Here is a 7,422-nt window from a genome sequence, read left to right as displayed (position 1 = left end):
TACTCAGACTTCACCCTAGCACTCACTTTCCATTTACCCCACCCCCAACAAAAAGACATGAAATTGTCCCCAATGCATAAAAAAATTGAAATACTAGAGTGGTAGGTGAAGAAAACCTGGGGCGCAAAGCACCGACGATCAGCAAGCTGGTGGGTCCGGTTCCACGGAACCCACTACCTCTGTAATCTGGACACCCTCAATGGTTTCCTCAGCATCAACAGCTCTATCTGCAGTGGCTCTCGCTATCTCCACAGTTCTGGAGCTAGACGGCCCAACAGCTAACTCTCCTGCTCTCATCTGACGCGCCTCCTCTTCAGCGAGCGAAGCTCTCCTCGAAGCCTCCATCTCACGGCGCGCCTTCTTCCGTGCTCGAGCTTCATCCTCCTATAGACCCCTACTCCTCTTGGCATGCTCTCGAGGGGGAGGTGGTGGAATCTCTGAAGTGGCGAATAGGGCCGCCATCACTGTGTCTTCAGCAGGATCTGCAGAAGGGGCCTCAGACTCAGGCACCCTAGCCTCTAAGATCATATCAATATCTGCGAAGACTGTCGACCGCAGCCTGAAGGGTCGACACAACCACCGGAGGGGCTGGACGGGCTAGCACCCGCAACTCAAAAGCGTCCAAGCGCTGATGAACCTCAGCGATCTTCTGCTCTGTGTGCTGGACCATTCTCCGCTCCAAGCGCTCTTCTGCCTCGGCAATAGACCTCTGCATCCAAGGATGGATATGATGTAGAAGTGTAGCCATTTGCGCCTCTAATTTCTTTACCCTAGCTAGCGGGACCAGAGTGGGTAAAGGGGCTGAGCGACAGGAGCTCGGGGCAGTGCTACTACCCGGGATAGACTCGACCGGGGTAGTGTCCGTGGAAGCCGCCTGCGTAGCCGTGCGGGCCTGTGCTACCGTATCAGCTAGATTGTCACCAAGTGGAGGCTACTCTGGACGGGGCCCTCTGCGTGGAGCCAACTCATTGGCCTCATACCTGATGAGGCCGATATCAACAGTGCCCAGAGGGGTCTTGAGCTGATCAACGTGCCATATAGGCACACCTGCGGACCTGCATAGAGAAAATATCATGCACGGGAAAGGGTAAGTAGTTGTGACCTTAAAAGCCCTCTCGTGCATGACCGCGTGTAGAAGCCACACAAAATCCACCTCAATCCCGGCTATTATCGCCGCCATCAGTACTGCTTGATCCCATGTGACGATATTATCAGCGGCTGTGGGGGAAAGGCAGTGACGGACAATCAACCACAAAAACTTTGCCGTGAAAGTCAGGTTGGCCTTCTTGATGTCCCCCTTCGGCTCGGTCACCTAGTCGGCACCCTCTCCATCAACGGACAAGTGCAGGGCCATCCACCTCTTGGTGGTCTCTCTCAGCGATGGCTCATGCAGGAATTGGCCATCTTTAACAATCTGCCATCGGTAGTCAAACACGGCAGTGAAAGGGGTCCGATTAGCATCAACATCCTCGCCGTATAGAAACCGGCGGATGGCAGGCAGAGAGATATCAACCTGAATGCCACGTACTCGGACCTGCTCCAGTGGGGCCTGTTTGGCAGCGGCAGCCCGCCTATCAATTTGTGATCGGAGAGTCGCTACGTAGGATGCATAGAACTCTCGGACCAGCTCTTCACTATAACGTCCCAACGGACGTGCTGTCCACTCCAGTCGATGTCTGGTGAAGAGATTGTGGATCACAGGCATCATCGGTAGACTTCCCGTAAGGACCCGCCGCTCCAATGTAAGTGTCCGAGTCATAACTCCTTTTTGTGATTCAGGAACTTTGCATCGGAATAGACTTGAAACTGCCCGTCGACACACCACCGGTTGGGATGTTCAGTAACAGGGGTGAGAGAACGAGCTGGTGAACCGGCTGTGAATTCCGAATTGTCAGCCTCATCAGACGAGGCTGACGCTGCAGCGGTGGCGGGAACCTCAGAAGATCCGGAGGCTTCCTCCGACCACGAAACTCCTAAGGAGCCAGACGCTCCTTCTTCATTAGTGGCTGACCCAGAAGGTGTGCCGGTCAGTGTGCGCTCCTCATCAGACTGGGAGGCAGTGACTACGCCGGACGCCACTTTTTTTGGTGTGGCTCTGGCAGCATGTGCAGCACGAGATGGGGTGGAAGTGCCTGGAGGCACGTACTCGGGGTCACGCTCATCATCAGAGCCAATGACTAGGCGGGCAGACGGGGTGACAGACTTCGATCGCCCGCGTGCATAGACTCGATCTTGTTTTGGTGCCATAGTAAATAGTACCTGTAAAGGATAAATATTAGTACTAGAAGGAGCAAACAAGACAAGCAAAACCACTTAAAATAACTAAAAAATAAAATGACATTGCTATAGTAACAGTGAAACACAATGGACCAGGTGACGGCTCGTCGTGAGTACGACGGACCGTCATGGGGTCCATCGTGTCTTACTTGGACTATGTTTATATAGAACTCTGAAGGAGAGTCTCTGACAAGTATGACGGTATGTATAGGACGGACCGTCACAGGTACGATGGTCCGTCGTAGGTGTCCGTCAGAGGACACTTGAAAAAAATATGGAGACCCTTAGGAGAGAGGTCTCTGACCATCTTAATGGTCATGCAGGACGGATCATCGTGGGTATGACGGTCCGTCGTAGTTGTCCGTTTGAGGACACTTGGAAAAAATGAGAGACCCTTAGGAATAGGGTCTCTGACAACCAGAACGGTTGTGCAGGACGAACAGTCGTAGGGATGACGGTCCGTCGCATGTGTCCGTTGGAGGACACTTAGAAAAAGTGAGAGACCTTTAGGAATAGGGTCTCTGACAACCAGAACGGTTGTGCAGGACGGATCGACGTGGGAAAAACGGTCCATCGCATGTGGCCGTTGGTGGACACTTGGAGAAAATTGGACAGTGGGGTGTTATGGCGGTTGGAACGGACCCAATAACGGTCCGTCGTGGGTACGACGTTCCGTCATCAGGGTCTCATTCTGTAGCTCAGAGACAGAACTGGAGATGCCCCATTCATCCCCTATGACCCAAATCGAATCGGTAGTGTTTTAACCTACATTTGTCTAACCCAAATACCTACTAAACTAGCAATGCTAAAGCACCTATTTCTAGGGTTTTAACACGGCAATTTTGAGGATTTTTAACCTAGGTCAGACAACATTTTATTAAAAAAATGAACATATCAAGAAGAACTAGGCTAATACTAATTGATAAACAAAAATGCAATATAAATGAGTAGAAATTAGAGACACATACCTGAGAATTTGAGAAAAACAAGAGGGAAAGGTACTTGGTGATCAAGAAGACACCCACAGCAGCAGCTCCGACTAGTAAATGATGACTTTTAGGAATTTGGAGAATTTGGGGGAAAAAGATCGGTTGTAAGAGAGCTTTGAAAGTTGAAAAGGGAGGGAAATGGGAGAAAGAGTGAAAGAATGGGTGAAATGAAGGGGTGGGGGTTTTAAATGATAAATTTTTAAAAACCCCAGCCGGGTCGGGTCGGGTACGCTTCATTAAAGACGCGACGATTCCCCGACGACGGTCCGTCTCGGTTGTGACGGTTCGTCGTTGGTTCCATCGTGTGTGCCCTAGTTTGAAAATAATAGAAAGGCGTACCTGGCACGACGGATTCATGCGATGGTCCGTCGCTGTATCCGTCAGTGACTGCTGCAGAGTAATTTTCTGCAGAATTTCCTGGTGATGTGCCTGCAAATTTAAAACCCATTAGTAGAAAATGCTACCATTACTAGAACGAAAAAAACTATAAGTATTGGGTTGCCTCCCAACAAGCGCCTGATTTAACGTCGCGGCACGACTGAGGACACTTGATTACTCAGCCTTCATCAAGATGGTATGCCTCTCTCACTTCATTCACCGATGCAGTATGCCCAAAATAGAGTTTTATTCATTCTCTATTCACCTTAAACCGCACTCCCTCCTTGGTTTTTAACTCAACTGCTCCATGAGAGAATACTTGGGTAATCAAGTAAGGGCCAGTCCGTTTGGACTTGAGCTTGCCCGAAAGACAAGGCAACCTAGAACTGTCTAAAAGCACCAAATCCCCAACCATAAACTCTTGTTTTTCACTTTTTTGTTCGTTCTCCTTCTTCATCTTTTCTTTGTAGGATATGGCAGATACTGATTGGAGCTCACCACTCTGCCTCATGGACCTACAAATGTTGAAGGTTGCTTCTTCATTGTTCAACCGAAATTTCATCTGCCCCTTTTCCATATCAACTAAGGCTCTACCTGTAGCAAGGAATGGTCTCCCAAGTATAGTAGGCACTTCAAAATCGACTTCACAATCAAGAATAAAAAAAATCTGCCGGAAATATGAATGACTCCACTTTACTAGCACATCATGGAGTATCCCTATAGGCCTTTTCACTGTTCGATCAGTCATCAGTAGCCGCATCGCAGTGGGTTTTAGGTCACCCAAACCCAACTTCTTATAAATCGAGAGGGGCATGAGATTTATGCTTGCTCCCAGATCACATAATGCTTTCGCAAAATGTAATGACCCGACTGTACAAGGAATAGTGAACGCACCCGGATCTTCTTTCTTTTGTACGAGAGATCTTGTAGCAATAGCACTACAATGCTGCATTCTATCATCGTCCTCGAAAGTGACCAATCTTTTCTTTGTAACCAGATCTTTCATAAACTTGGCATGACCGGGCATTTGTTCTATATCTTCTACCAAAGGGACATTGATAGAAAGCTGCTTCAGCATTGTTATAAAACGCCGATATTTACCATCCTCGGTCTTTTTCACTAATCTCTGAGGGAAGAGTGATGGTGGTCTAGGCATGGGAATTACCTTCATAGGGAGTTCTGCATCTTTTCCAGTGCTTCCTTCTGCTTCACCACTACCCGTTACCACCTTATCATCATCCTTTCTCACCTTTTTCTCATTAGACGGCATAGGTGGGTCAATGGTTTGCTTACCACCCCGAGTAGTGATTTCCATATAGTGCGCATCATTTTTCAGATTTTGGACAGTGTTGCTGGAAGAGTGACCGGTTGCCGTGTGTTCACTGTCGCAGATAATTGGGCCATTTGCAACTCGATCTTCTTAATCGATATTGCATGTGTATCGAATTTTAGCCCAATACCTGCTAAATCACANAGCTTCTACCAAAGGGACATTGATAGAAAGCTGCTTCAGCATTGTTATAAAACGCCGATATTTAACATCCTCGGTGTTCTTCACTAATCTCTGAGGGAAGGGTGGTGGTGGTATAGGCATGGGAATTACCTTCATAGGGACTTCTGTATCTTTTCCAGTGCTCTCTTCTGTTTCGCCACTACCCTTTACCACCTTATCATTATCCTTTCTCACCTTTTTCTCATTAGACGGCATAGGTGGGTCAACGGTTTGCTTACCACCCCGAGTAGTGATTGCCATACAGTGCGCATCATTTTTCAGATTTTGGACAGTGTTGCTAGGGAAAGAGTGTCAGGTTGCCGTGTGTTCACTGTCGCAGATAATTGGGCCATTTGCAACTCGATCTGCTTAATCGATATTGCATGTGTATCGACTTTTTTCCCAGTACCTGCTAAATCACACCTTAACTCTTTAATGTGCTCATCACTAGCATCGAACCTCCTCAACATTTTGTGCAACATATCCTCAACTCGCGCCATACTATCTCCACCATCCCTAGGAGTAACTTCACAATTTTGAGGAGGGACATAGGGCCCATTCCTATCATTTCTGTTACCGTAGTTACCCCTGTTGAAGTTGTTGTCACGGTTGTAGTTTCCATCTGGACATAATGACCCTCACGGTTATAGTTACCATAGATCTGACCTTGGTTCCCTTGGCGCCAATTATCCTGATTTGAGCCTTGGGTGCTTGGTCGGAAACCCCCCGTCTGCTCATTTACTGCATAGGAATCCTCCGTATAATAGCATTCATCATTAGGAGGTGGTGGTTTAGGCAAGTAGTTAATTGCATTTATCTTTTCTGCACCCCCAGTGATATGTTTTTGTACCAACCCAAGCTCAGTTCTCATCTGAGCCATTTCTTCACGAATCTCCTTTGTGGCTGGGTTGTGAGTGGACTGCATTGCGAAGGTATTTCTCCCGGTATCTGACTTCCTAGTACTCCAAGCTTTATTATTCCGGGAGATTTTCTCTAATTTTTCAGCAATCTCAGCATAAGGACACTCCCCATAAGATCCACCTGCTATAGTGTCCAACACCGCTTTATTATTATCATCCTGTCCCCGATAGAAGTATTCCTTCAGTGACTCATCATCTATACGGTGATTTGGAACACTTCTCAAGAACGAGGTGAATCTATCCCAAGAACTACTAACTGACTCTCCTGGTAGTGCCACAAAGTTATTCACTCTGTCTTTGTGGTTTAGTTTCTTGGAGACCAGATAGTAGCGTGCTAAGAAAACATCCCTTAGTTGGTTCCAAGTGAATATTGAGTTGTACGGGAGCTCAGTGAACCATATAGCAGCCTCTCCCGTCAGTGAGAGAGCAAACACTCTGGGCCCTATTACATCCAAGTCCAAGTCAGTCCTCCCTACACAGCTTTTACACACTACCCTTACCTTAGCTATATGGGCATGTGGATCCTCAGAAGGTAGCCCTGAAAACAAACCTCTGGCAGTGAGCATTTGCATCAGGCTACTAGTTACCAAAAAGGTGTGGCCTGGTGGTAGAGGAGGCAAGACAAGTGGCCCATCGGAGTCTGCTATGTTATCATAGCCTCTGTAGTATGCTTGGGGCCGTGGAGCGGGATTTTGTCCCCTCTGTTGGTGTTCACCCGGGGCATCGGGTAACAACTGACCATGAACATCAACCGGAGCTGGTATGTTCTAGTTTGGATCATCATCATCAATTCCCAAGTTTCGATTCATGTTGCGTAGTGTACGCTCTAATTCGTGATCGTAGGGAAACAAGGGTTCTCTTCCTCTCCGTGTATTTGGCATACAAGGAGGGTGGTTCTGCACGAATCAAAAACAATAAAACAAAGTAAAATCAAGAAAATATCAACTAAACTATAGTAATAAGTTTAAGTTAATCTAAAAGCTACTTCCCCCGGCAGCGGCGCCAAAATTTGATACGCTCAAACTTACTTCTCAAATAAGAAGTAAAGCGGTCGTGTCAAGTAAATAACCCAACTAGTGAGGTTGGGATCATTCCCACGAGGAAAATAGTTTAGACTTAACTTCAATCTATTATTACTATCGTTCAGTCAATTACTTCCTTGGAAAGCAAAAATGATAAAAGGGGGGGTTTTCTATTTCTAAGTAAATGAAAATACTAGCGAAATTGAAAGAGACACTTAACAACTTCAAATGTTGGAGTTTAATCAATTAATGAAAGTAACTAGGGTTTACGTGTTCCCCATAGGTTCATAACTTGATAAGTCTAACTATAACAATTCTTTCCTAGTATCTTGCATGCAAAGTGA

The sequence above is a fragment of the Solanum pennellii genome, chromosome 9 (genome assembly GCF_001406875.1).
Source record: "Solanum pennellii chromosome 9, SPENNV200".
Lineage (NCBI taxonomy): Eukaryota > Viridiplantae > Streptophyta > Magnoliopsida > Solanales > Solanaceae > Solanum > Solanum pennellii.
Note: the sequence above shows the minus strand (reverse complement) of the source record.